Source organism: Ictidomys tridecemlineatus, chromosome 2, assembly GCF_052094955.1.
Source record: "Ictidomys tridecemlineatus isolate mIctTri1 chromosome 2, mIctTri1.hap1, whole genome shotgun sequence".
Lineage (NCBI taxonomy): Eukaryota > Metazoa > Chordata > Mammalia > Rodentia > Sciuridae > Ictidomys > Ictidomys tridecemlineatus.
Window position 1 is genome coordinate 165,719,615 of NC_135478.1, and position 14,094 is coordinate 165,733,708.

The window sequence follows — 14,094 nt, forward strand, 5'->3', positions numbered from 1 at the left end:
GTATGGATGTACCAGATTTTATCAGTTTATCTATAAAAGGACATTGTGGCTATCTCCTATTTTTGATGATTATGAATGAAGCTGCATAACATTCATGTGCAAGTTTTTCTATAATAAGTTTTCCACTCATTTGGGTATATCACAGCAGTGGAAATGCCTGTACCATTCTGCATTCCTGCTAGCAATTAATGAAAGTTCCTGTTGCAGATCCCCATCAGCATTTGCTGTTGTTAGTGTACTGGAATTTAGTCATTCTAGGTGTGCAGTGGTATTCCATCAGAATGATTTTAATTCCTTTATAATGTATATGATATTGGGAAGTTTCTTACATGTTTTCATTTGTTAGGTATATTATATCTTTTCTTCCAATATACAACATTTATGTATTTTCTTATTGTGCTGTATTACAAAAGATTTCCAATACAGTATTGAACGGAGAGGTAAACGGAAGCATTTTCAACTGGATCTTGAGCACAGGGGAAATTATTTCTTTCAACCATTAAACACAACATTAACAATATGATCATTTTATAGATTTCTTTCATGAAACTGAGAAAGTGCCTCCTATATTTTGCTGATTTTTTGTTGCTTGTTTACTTGTTTTTATCATGAATAGATTCAATTTTGTCAAATGCCTTCTCTGCATCTATTACTATGAAAATATAATTTTTCTTGTTTACACTATATATGTGATGGATTAATTTGGTTTTGAATATTGAACAGGTTGGCATACCTAGAATAAACCATGATAGTGAATTCTTATATGTTACCGTAGCAATATTTTGAGTATAAACTAAATTTTCCCTTACTAAAAGCCAGGCTCAGTCACCTTTAATATAGTTTCTAATTCTAAATCTCTCAATCAACCAGTGTTAATATATATGCCTTCCTCATAGTGACCAATAATCTCTTTGATAGCTAAATACAACCTATTTGACTCGTCCCTCTAATTGTGCACCACCCTCAGTGACTACACAGATATGACACAGGGACTGTCCCCTCAGTCACAAGGTAACCCTACAGAACTCATGTCTGCTGACGTTGAACTCATCTGTAGAAGCCTTTGTAAAACCTTTGGTGATAATTTGGACTACAATAAAACCTGCGGCCTGTGAGTCCTTCACTGTTTCTTGTTGTTGGTTGAGCATGCCTCTTCCAGATGGTTCTCCTTCCTATTGGACCAACAAGTCATGTGTCCTATTCTCTCTAGGATCTGATATAAAAATTCTTTTGTTATTCCATGTATTTTGTTGCATTGCCTTCCTTGTCTCATCTGATGGACACACTAAACTTCTCTCCTGATCTGTCCTAGAACTTATAGCCATTCTTGAGACTTCAAGACCCACTTAGAAAGAAATTATACTTACAAAACAACTCCACTCTTATTCACAACATATGATTTTTCCTATGCATGGTTGGATTTTATTGATTGGATAATATTTTGAGTTTTCCCATTCATTTTAATGAGAGATAGTGTATTTTTCTTACCTACTTTTGTAATGAAATGTTTTATAGTAAAGTTGCTCTCATAGAATGAGATATAAAGTTTCTGATTCTGTTTTTTGGAAAAATTTTAAGAGAACTAGCATCATTTTTTCCAACATTTTACAAAATTTAACAGGAAACTATCTGGGGAATGTACTTTGTTTTAGAATATTATTAACTTTATTCAATTATTTATAGAAAAAGCTCTATTTAGATCATATCTAGTTGTCTGAGTTCATCAGACTCTCTATAATAGAATTTTCTTTTCACTCTAAGTCATCAAATGTATGGCTTAGAGCTGTTTGTAGTATTCCTTTATTAACATTCATGATCCATAGGATAAGTAGTAATGGCTCCTCTTAACATTTGATTATAATTGAGCCAGCTTATAATTTTTTCTTCTTTTCCAGGTTAGTTACTTATAAATTTTAATCTAACAGGAAGCTGAATAACTGATGCCACATATCTTGCTTTAGTAAAATAAAACTGTCACCTGGATTAGAGTGGAATATAAAAAATATACCCTATGAACTCTCTTTGAGAGAAGAGATTTTGAGATAAAATGTTATTACTGCTTTTTTTATTATAAATCTTTGTAAGAAATTGTTGAACGAAAAAAAAGGACTTGACATGTTTGCAATCAGGGATGTGCTGGAACAAACAAAACACAAATATTCTAGAATTTTCAGAAGAAAGACTTGCAATTGTTTATTTTATGAATCCATATAAGTTTCAGAACTGTTATGAATAATATTTATTGAAGACACATCTGGTGCAAAGAAAAAAGTACAGGAGAAATATTTTTTTTAAAAATTTATTGATAAGGATAGATTCAAATTGTCAGGCTAGAGGAAGGCTGCATTCCTTGCCACTCCATGGTTCAGGATTCAAGCAGCAAGAGTACTGCTTCTCTGTAAGAGCAGACACCACTCAAAAAAGCCCCCGAGGCCTGATTAGACCTAAACACCTCCAGCTGGAACTCCACTTACAACTCTGCAGTGGCTCCACCCAGATCCTTATCAACTCCAACTCATATAAGGGAGAAGCTGAGAAATATTTGAACCAGCTTCAGTTTTAGGCCTCTCCAACCACAGCTTGGTGAGCAACACACAAAAACGAAAGGGATTAACAACCGTTAGCCCTTGCTCTTGTGCTTAGTACGTAGCTCATGAAAAAATGGAAAGAACAATAGTCAGGCATAGATAATGGCCATCTATCCTCTGATTATTTTGATAATCTCAGTTGAAATAATTCCTTATTTTTTCATTAATAATCTCTTTTTTTCTTTGTGTGTGTGTGTATGTGTTTTGTGGATTGGCTCATGGATACATATACATATTTCTTCCTTTTTTTTCTCATTTATAGGGTTTTTGGGGGTGGGGGTATCAATAATTCTATCTAGGAGTGCTTATCCACTGAACCACATCCCAAGTGTATTTCTTTTTAAATTAATTTTGAAACAGGGCATTATTTTGCTCAGGGTCTTGCTAAGTTGCTTAGGTTGGCTTTGGATTTGCAAACCTCCTGCCTCAGCCTCTCAAGCTGCTGGAATTACAGGCTTGTTTATAGTATTTTAAAAATGTAGTTATTTTCTTTGCCTTGTCTTTTGAGAGTTAGCATTTTTGATTAGTATATTTTGGGTTTTAATTTTTTTTTCTGTTTCTTTTGTGTCTTTCTCTTTTTTCTTCTTCCAAATTCTATTATTTTCTTTCATTCTCTGTTTTGTTGCTTGTATTAATATTCCTCCCTTATAACCATCATATGCTACATTTCTTCTGCATTTTCTGTTAACATTTTGAAATTGTAAACTCTTTTCTACATTCCTATCATGTTTTCTTTTCTCTTAATTAACTGTATCCTTACCATCTTTTCTGCACTAATTGCTTAATATAACTCCTGTCTCTGCCCTTAATGTTGCAATTATTACTGCTGTGGATGACATAGTTGACACCGGTTGTTTGCTTTAATGCCAGCTATAGGTAATGATTATTTACTGTTTATTTGTTGATAATTGTTGACCCTACATTTCTGTTGTTTCTTTTTTTGTGGCAATTAACATTATAGATGGTAGGAACCAAGCAGTTAGTTTAATGCTGAATACTGTTTGCATTGGTTGTTGATATTTTTGGTTTCCCCCTATTGGGAGGAATCCTACAGGGAAAGCTACAGGAACACTATAAGCTCACAGCTTAGGGAATCTGCTGTTAAACTTAGCTCAAACAAAAGACGGTGAACATTTCTCCACAAATTAATGACACTCGATTTTCAGCTCTATTTTAATATTAAAAAATGAAGAAACAAAAACACAAACTAATGACCAGGTCCCAAAGAGAAACAGCTATGAGTGGGCCACCATGCCAAACCTATGGACAATAGCAAAAATAGAAAAATAATACAAAGGCTATGAATAACACAGCTAGGAGAGGGTCTCAATGCAGACCATTCTAGAAAACATTGGCAAGAGAAGATTGTGCCTTGAAAAGAGAAATACCTTCAACAGATCATAAAACCCAACACACAAATACAAGAAATAAGAAAAAGCAAGCTAAAATGCCACCTCCTAAAGGTCATAATTCACCAGCAAATCACCCCAAAATATTGAAGTGAATGAAATATCAGATAAGGGATTCAAAGAATCATTATAAAAATGACCAATCAATTCCAAGAGATAACAGAAAAGTAACTGAATGAATTAGGAAACTCAGTATGGAATATGAATGAGAATTTCAATAAGTAGACGGACATTTTGTAGAAGAATCATACAGAAATCTTAGAAATGAAAGACACAAGAAATCAAACAAAATGTTCAATTGAAAGTTTCTCTGATAGAGTAGACCATGCTAACGTAGGATAGGTAGCAGAATACAACAGTCACTTGTATGGCAATATGTAAAAACGTGGATGTGTAACCGATGTGATACTGCAATCTGTATACGGGGTAAAAATGGGAGTTCCTAACCCACTTGAATCTAATGTATGAAATATGATATGTCAAGAGCTTTGTAATGTTTTGAACAACCAAAAAAAAAACTTTAAAGGTTAAAAAAAAGATTATTTCAGAGCTGGAAGACAGTGATTGGCCTGGAATATTCAGATATTATTAAAGAAAAAAAAAGTAACCATATACAAGAACTCTGGGGTGAGATGAAGAGACCAAATTAAAGAATCACTGGAATTGAGGAGGGCTGTGAGATGCAGGCTAATGGAATGGACACACTCTTCAGGAAAATAATAACAGAAAAATATCCAACCCCTCAGAATAAGACAGGACCAAAAAAGAACCTCTTCATTACACATTATAATTAAAATGTTTAACATATAGAACAAGGATAGTTTAAAAGCCTCGAGAGAATATCTCAGGTCACATTTAAAGGCAAGTCTATTAAGAATAACTTCTGATTTCTCAGCACAAATTCTACAAGCCAGGAAGCCTTGGAATAATATGTGCAGCTCCTGAAAGAAAATAACTGTCAACCAAGACTGCTATATCCATCAAAGCTACCATTCTAAATTGAGGATGGAATACAAACCTTCCAAAATAAGCAGAAACTAAAAGAATTCATGACTACTAAACCAGCACTACAGAAATTAAAGAAATATTGCAGAGAGGAAATTAAAAAAAAAAAAAACCTCAGAGCTCACACACAAAAAATCTAATTTTAAGAATAGCTAAGCAAATGAGGAACATAACAAAATAAAACTTGGTAAATAAATCAAAGTGGAATTAATTAATAAACATCTCTCTATAATAACATTGAATGTAAATGGAAGAGCTACTCTCAGAACTGAAAAAGCAGATTTTACACCAAAATTAATCAGAAGAGATAAATAAGCTCACTTCATATTGGTAAATGGAACACTCCAACAAGAAGAAATAATAATAAATATTTTTGACCCAAATGTGGTGCAACCAATTATGTAAGAGACACTACTCAAACTGAAGCTCCAGATAAACCTCAGTATAATAGTAGGCGATTTCAATATTCCTATCTCACCATTTCATAGTTCATACAGACACAAACTTAGTAAACTCTGCACCTAAAAATTATCAGAAATCAAATGGACTTTTTTTTTTTTTTAATCGTTTGGATGTGAGGTGTCCTTTCCAAAAGCTCATGTGTGAGACAATGCATAAAGGTTCAGAGAAGAAATGATTGGGTTGTAAAAGTCTTAACCCAATGAATGATTTAATCCCTTGGTAGGGATTAACTGAGCGGTAGCAGAAGTAGTAGGATGTGGCTCGAGGAAGTGGAAATTTGAGGCATGGCTTTGGGTATACATTTGTATTTGACAAGAAGAGTCTGTGCTTTCTGATCACCATGATATGAGCTGCTTCCCTCTTCCACTCTCCCACCATGGAAGCCCCAAAAATGGAGATGCCCTTCTGTGGACTAAGACCTCTGAGACCATGAGCCCTCAAATAAACTTTCTTTCTCAATTAAAATTAGAGATGAAAAAGGAGAAATAACCACATACATTGCAGAAATCCAGTGAATTATTAGAGATGATTTCAAAAACTAATACTCCAATTAATGGGAAATCTTAGAGGAAATAGACATATTACTAGACAAATATAATCTTCCAGAACTGAATCAAACAGACATAGAAATCCTAAATAGACCAATAACTTGTAATGAGATACAAGAAGTACTAAAAAGTCTTCCAACAAAGAAAAGCAAAGGAACAGATGGATTCTCATCTCATCATTAGATGCAATAACACTTAATAAATTATTAGCAAATTATTTTCAACATATTAAAAAGACTTGATTATGTATATTGTGTTAACACTTATCATTAAATAGTATGTTTTAATACTTGTGTCATCCAGTCTTTATCATAAGGCTGTGAACTGAGCCACATATTTAGTGTCTGTCCTCTAGCTTTTTACAAGTAGATAACAGAAATTTGTAAAGGTTAGGTAATATGCTACTATTTGGGAAATATGAGAAAAGTATCTCAGTTATTTGATTCCACTACTGTTATTTTTAATTATACTAATAGAAGATTTGATAAGCATTTACTATGAGTGGTCCCTGGTTCATGTTTATATTACTCATTTAAGCGTCAGTGTGAAAAATTCTTAAAAAATAATCTCTAAAATATGTAGGCATCCTTGGTTTGAGAAGGCATAACTACTTTCAGGAATTGCACTATCTGTGGTCATAAAAAGCACATGTATCAGATTTATTCTAATAAAAGTATTGGCTGCATCTGGCTTCCTGATTTGTACCATAAGTGACATTTAAGATTTCCAGAAAGTACTAGCATTTCCATCTGCTCTGCACCATACATTCTAACACCTGAATTTATTTTCATTTGTGTTCATCTCCAAATTTTACATATCATCTGGTGTCTTTATATAGATTAAAATCTCCTTGAGGACAGAAACTTTAATTTTTCTATTATTACTACATCCAACAGGACTTTACAAATGAGTGACAGGTATTTAAAAAAATTTTTATTAGCTAATGAATAAAATTACTTAGTTTTCACTTTTTTTTTGAAATCAACCTTTATTTACCTTTGTTGAATGGTAATAACCTATAGCAAAATTGATCTTGAATTGTATTTAGTACTACAAATGTGTTCATTTTTACTAATTAAGAAATGTAAATGAATATTTCTTGTATTCTATATTGACTTCTTCAAGGATTAAATAATTTTACATACATACATATACATGTATATGTATATGAAATCTGTTAAGTACCAAATGTCTACTGAATAGATAAAATTAAACCAAGTTCTTGACCTCAAAATTCTTAAATTATAAAATGACATTTGAAAAAGTTTGATGAGCAGTTACCATTATTAATAAAAACTTTAAAAGGAAATGATAAAATTCATTAATTCTATAAAAAGAAAATAATTTTTATACTGCTTTATATTCATGAAATATAATTTCATGGTTAACTAAAAAGTTCAAAACTGTCAATGAAGAAATGTCTTCAGCCTAATTAATGTCAAGTTTTGGAAATGTGCACTCTATGCTGTGAAAACTGATATTTCCAATTTAGGATCACAAAATCTTAAGAATGTAGAATTTAAGAGGCAAATGCTCTTACCAATGTTTTCCTCATGAAATGTTGATCATCTTTAAACATGTAAGTCTCCAGTGCTGCCCCACCACTAAATTTATTTATTAATTACTGTAACATTGCTGCACTCCAAAGAAGTCAATCACTATTTTCTGTATTTTAAATGTGATGAATCACCTGAAATGGGTTGGCTGTTTGTACAGATTATATAATGCTGATCATGCTTTTGATGGTAGGACTAGCAATATATAGAAATATTCACATCAGTAATTTTTATTTCAAAATTCTTCTCTAAAATGCAATGGGATTGCATGTAATTTGAACAGGGTTTTGCCTTAAATATTCATAATATTATTTTAAGTATTAAAAATATACTCAACTCTGCTGAACATATAGCTTTTCCTGGTCACGAGAAAGTTGTCCAATTTTTTTCTAAACTATTGATTCCAAATCCGCCTTTTTTTATGTTGACTTTTCTGTTTTATCCATGTTTAATATTTGAGTCTAAAAAAACTTTTCCTGCTGTATCTAGAATTTAGGAATGACTAATTTTCTCTCTTAATTCAATTTCATCAAATTTAAACTATACATATTCAGTTAAAAACTACGCTCATCTCTGTTGATGAGTACAGCAATAGTGTCCTATAAGAATTTCTCTTGGGATTAGAGAAAGGAATAAAGAGAGGCTACATGGAAAAAATAATTTATTGTAATAAAAGGTAGAAATGGTATTAATAGGAAAACATTTGTTTTATGTCTATAAAATATGATCTACTAACACTGTTACAAAGTCTGTATGTGCTGCTCATAATCATCTGATTGTCCCATAATAAAGTTAAAATTTATATAACAATCCAGCTTGCTTTCACTGAAAATTGAAATTGCTTATTTCTCCAAATATAAAAAATTATATCATTAGGCTTCTTAAACCATTTCCTAAGAAAAGTACCTTATAAATTACTTGATAAGTGGGTTAAGAACTATTTCTATGGCCATCTTTCTTAGAAGCCAAGATTCTGAAATCACTTATGTTCAATTATTTTGAAATTTTGAGGAATAAATAGTTACAAATGAATTAGAAATCACCACATATGCACCATAGTTTCCTGTTACTAAAGGAAGAACACTGAAATCTGAAATCAGCCAGCACATTTAATTTTGGAAAATATAAAATAATATTGCCAAGGATTTAATTTCATATGTGTGAGAAAGAAAAAAAATGAGAATAACAGCCTTAGATTACTTTTTCTTACCATTATACACAATTTTTGCTCAATCTTAATATCTTAATTTTAAAAAGTTAACCCAGTTGTTATTTGTAGTTTTATAGTTATTAAAATTGTATTAAGTTGTAATTATACATATGATTCTCACAGATCATGGTGTACAGCTCATCACTCTGACAATAAATTTACTCAGTGCAACCCACTAAATATCAAAAATCCCCACTGACATTACCCAAGGAACTTGCCTCATGGACTTTCTCTCTTAATACTTTCCTTCTTGGAGAGCAAAGTAGCCTGCTGTCAATCACTATGGATTAGTTGATTTATTCATTTACCACTACAGGGAACAATAAGTCTATATTTTCCTAAGCTTATTTTTCACTTTTATTTTTACTTCACAAATGATAACTTTGATATATTTGTATTTCTCCATGTATTTGCAAACCATCAGTTTGATTCTTTTAAGGCTAAATATTTTTAATCTTTATTTTTTAATTATAAGAAAGTGTGTATATTAATGGAATATCAAGTGATGTTTTGATACATGTTATATAATCTTAAAATCAGATTAAACATATTTATCTCCTCAAATATTTATCATTTCTTTATGGTAAAAACATTCAAATCATTTTAAGTTTAAAATATACAATCCATTATTATGTAAAGTTAGGGGATAACGTCAAAACTTCTTGTTCTTATGTAACTGTAACTAAGTACATGCTGATCTTTCCCTTTCTTCCTTCCTTACTATCTGTAGCTTTTGGTAATCACCATTCTATCATCAAACATCTATGAGATCCACTTTTTAGATTCCATATGTGAGAGAGATCATGTGGTATTTGTCTGTGATTTCACTTAACATAAGGATCCATAATTCCCTTCATGTTGTTGCAAATGACAGCATGTCATTGATTTTGTGGCTGAATAGTGTTCTATTGTGTACAAGTACCATATTTTCTTTATTCATTTCTCAGTTGATGGAAACTTAGGTTTTTTCATTTCTTGACTGTTTTTAGTAGTGTTGCCATGAACATGGAAATGCAGATGTCTCTTTGACATACTGATTTCATTTCCTTTGGAAATATACCCAGTAATGGGATGAATGGATCACATGAAGACCCTATTTTTAATTTGTTGAAGAAACTTCATGCTATTTTTCACAATACCTGTACTAATTTACACTCCCACCAACAATGTGCAAGTGTTCCCTTTTATCCATATCATCACCAGCACCTGCCATCATTTCTAATAATAGCCATTCTTACTGAGGTATGATAACACCTCATTATGATTTTGAATTGCTTTCCCTGATGAACAGTGATTTGGGGCATTTTTCGTACACCTGTTGGCCATTTTTATGTCTACTTTTGAGAACTGTGTTTTTAGGTCTGGTGCCCATTTTGATGATGATGATGATGATGATGATGATGACGACGATGACAAGGACAACAATGGCGACAGAGATTTTGCTATTAAGTTTTTGTAATTCTTTACCAATTCTAAGTATTAACTCCTTATTAGATGAATAGTTGTTTGAAAATTCTCTAATTCTTTAGGATGTATCTACTATCTGTTTAATGTTTCCTTTGCTGTGAAGATGCTTTTCAATTGAATGTAATACTAATGTCTATTTTTTAAGTGTTTTTGAAATTTGTACAAAAAATCTCTTGCCACTCTAATGTTCTGACACATTTCTTTTATTCATTCTTCTTATCGGGGTTTTTGGTCCTCCTTTCCTCCCAACCTGCAGGAAAGATAGGGAGAACACGCCCTGGCCAGGACGGGCTGAGAAAGGAGAAGGCAGACTGACTGCCAGCACTCAGCCCTCCCTTGCTGGAGCACAATCAGATGCATCAGGGAGACCAGTCAAGGCTGGAGCTCATTTATTGAGGAAGCACACACAGCTAATATAAGGCACAGGAGCCAATCAAGATAAAGGTCAGAAGGGGAGGAAAGTTCTGAGCCTATCCTAGAGGTGGCCCGATTTTTCGGAACAACCCCTGTAACACCTTCTGGCTGATTGCCAGGCACCATCTTAGCCATGTGTGGCCCCAAGACCAGGAAATGAGCATCAGTTTGCAAGTTAGGCTTCCTTTTCTCCATCATAGGTTTCTATTTCTCTGATGTAACGTGCCCTACACTTCTAATATTTTTATAGTTTTAGATGTTGCATGCAACCGGTACCATTTCTACAACATTAGAGCATTCTGAAGTTATTTCTCTATATCCTCTTATGAGTGAGTTTACAACTTCTGATGTCTTCCTCTTCTCATTAATATTTCTTTTTTTTCCCTTATGGAAGAAAGTCTTTTACATTCACAGTTTTTGTTTGAGAATGTTTTTATCTCTTATTCATTCCCAAAAGATAGTTTTATTGGATACAATATTCTTAGTTAACTGATTTTTTTTTTCTTAAGTTCTTTGAAAAATCTCATTCCACTCTCTCCTGACCTGTAGGTTTTTGCTGAGAACTCTGTCAGGCAAAATGGGACCCCCCCCCTTATGTATCATTTGATTCTTTTCTCTTGCTACCTTGAGAATCTTCTTTTTATCATTTACCTTTGAAGGATTGATTATAATATCTTGAGGAGGAACTGGGTGCATTAAACCTGATTGGTGACTCAACTTTTCTGTACCTGGATATTTATATCCTTATCTTAGTTTGGGAAGATTTTATTAAGATCTATATGAAAGCACGTTTTAACCTGTTTGACATTCCTCTCAAGTCCCAATAATATGAACATTGCTTTTTTGGTGGTTTTGTTTTTAATGTGGCATTCAGTAGTGACTTTTCTCCAGCCTGGCACCAATTCAAAAAGGCATCAATATTGTATGCCTTCAACTAACCTTTACTATCAATTGCAACAGTTGTGAAATTATGAGACTAAGAATAAAGCTTTATTTGAAACTACTGTGGAAAATCAATGCATTAGTACTTTGATACGATAATCACATGGGAGTGCAACTCATTGCATCCTAAGAATTATAGTTCCCTTGGGCAAAATGTTAGAAATGGTAGAAGAAAAGTGAAGAGCCTAAAGTAGTATGTGCCTAGAGAATTATACATTTATTCAGTCCAAAGGACTAGAAAAAAGGAGTTCCTGACAAAGTCCAATAGAAACTGTTCAAAATATCTGAATTTAGCTGTTCACATAAATATATACACTGCTATTTTAGAGGTGAAAATTGGAACAGATCAACATACTGGAGGTCATTGAATGGACAATTTTTATATCTTGGCAAATATGTATCAATCTAGCTATCCTCATTATATTCTATGCACATAAGAAAAGAACTGTAAATGAAATACAAAATGATCATTTTGGGGATAGATAAGAACAGCAAGAAAAATTTGCTAAAATAATCATTAAATAAATTTGGTGGATTAATTTATATGTGTCTATTACAAATTTATTGGATAAACAAATTAAACCACTTGGACAAACAGATTAATCCATTAAATCCAAGCAGAAATTTATAAGGAAAGGACAAATAGAGGAAAAAAAACATAATATAAAAAGGAAGTTGATAAAGATTAATTAAAATATTTGAAAATAAAAAATTATCAAAATCTTTATTGTGGGCTGGGATTATAGTTCAGTGGTAGAGAGCTCACTTAGCATATGAGAGGCATTAGATTTGAACCTCAGCACCACATAAAAATAAATTAATAAAATAAGTTATTGTGTCCAACTACAACTAAAAATTTTTTTTAATCTTTATTGCTGAGAATTTTAGCTATTTAAAGTCAAATATATACACTGACCACTAGAAGAATGAAAAAATAAAATGGTTGGGGTGAAGATAAAATGAGATTTCTTTAAGGATAATAATTTTATCAAAGCTTGAAGACAAAATAATTAGAATGCATAAATATTATAAATCATAATTTAAGGAGTGACTTTAGTTGAATGAATTCAATGTAAGCTTTTAAATTTATTTTAATATTTTGTTAATAAAGTCATACTTTATTTTAAAAAAAAAAAAATATATATATATATATATATATATATATATATATATATATTTGGTACCAGGGATTGAACCCAGGGACACAACCATTGAGCCACATTGTCAGTTTTTTTTTTGTGTGTGTGTGTGTGTGTGTGTGAGAGAGAGAGAGAGACAAGTCTTGCTAAGTTGTTTAGGGCTTCACTAAGTTTCTGAAGCTGGCTTTGAACTTGTGATCCTCCTATCTCAGCCTCTTGAGCCCAGGAGAGAAAAGGCATACAGAACCAAGTCCAGCAAAAACAAAAAAAATCAAAACCAATCTTCTAGATGCAGAAAATGATAGAATAAGAATGGGTCTTTTTATCATCATACAAAAATGATTAATTTTTTCAAGTACACAATTTAAAATCCGATCATATCAAATGCAAACTACTTGACATTCAAATAAAAATAGTTTTTTTTTTTTAACTCTAAAACCCATAACAGGTTCCAGGATAAATACATTGCTTTGTCCACTGTTCAGAATCCCCAGACAATAACTTCTTTATAGTAGATGCTTTATAAAATTTTCTGACTAGTTTTTCCATTTAAAAATATCCAGAATTATAGAAAACAAAAAATAAAAAGTTTTTGAAGACCTAAAAATCTGGCTGTGGGCTCCCTCTCTTGAAGGTCTCACCACCTTACACTAGGACACTGGGCTTGGGACCAAACTTCTAGTACATGGGCCTTTGGCGAAATTTAGTTACAAACTCTAGTAGTTCTTATCCATCTTCCTCTGATCTTGCACATGCTTGAAAAACATCTGATATTTTATTAAGATTAAACTCAATTTTTTGATAGAAAAACATGAATAGGAGGGTATTATATCAGCCTTGACTTATAAAGTAGTTTATTTCCTTTCAAAATGCTATACTTTCTATTTAGAGCATGTAGTTTCATCAGATAAATTCACTGTTTTTACTTTACCTATATCAAATAATTAGGAATATAGTGAAATGCTTTATTTGACAAGCTCATGAAAGTTTAATTCAATTATAATAATTATTATTTGGTCAATAAAAGGATCTTTATAAAACCCTCCACAGAAACAGCCTTTTTTCAGCTGGGTCATTCATGGAAGTACTTTAATAGTCACCTAGTGTAATGATCTGTGCAGTGAGCATAAATTATGTTATACTAAATATTCTTCATGCTAAAGAATTATTTTTGACCTCCACATTCATACACTTTCTAAAACATCCCATGACAGCACAGCAACTGATTGGATCTGATTTGAATTACAGTGTTATGATCAAATGCATTGTGCATTTCTGACAGGTATGCTACAAACCGCACTGCAATCTGAGGCCAAAAGAGAGATTAAATCCTAGATTTACCTAACTACAATTT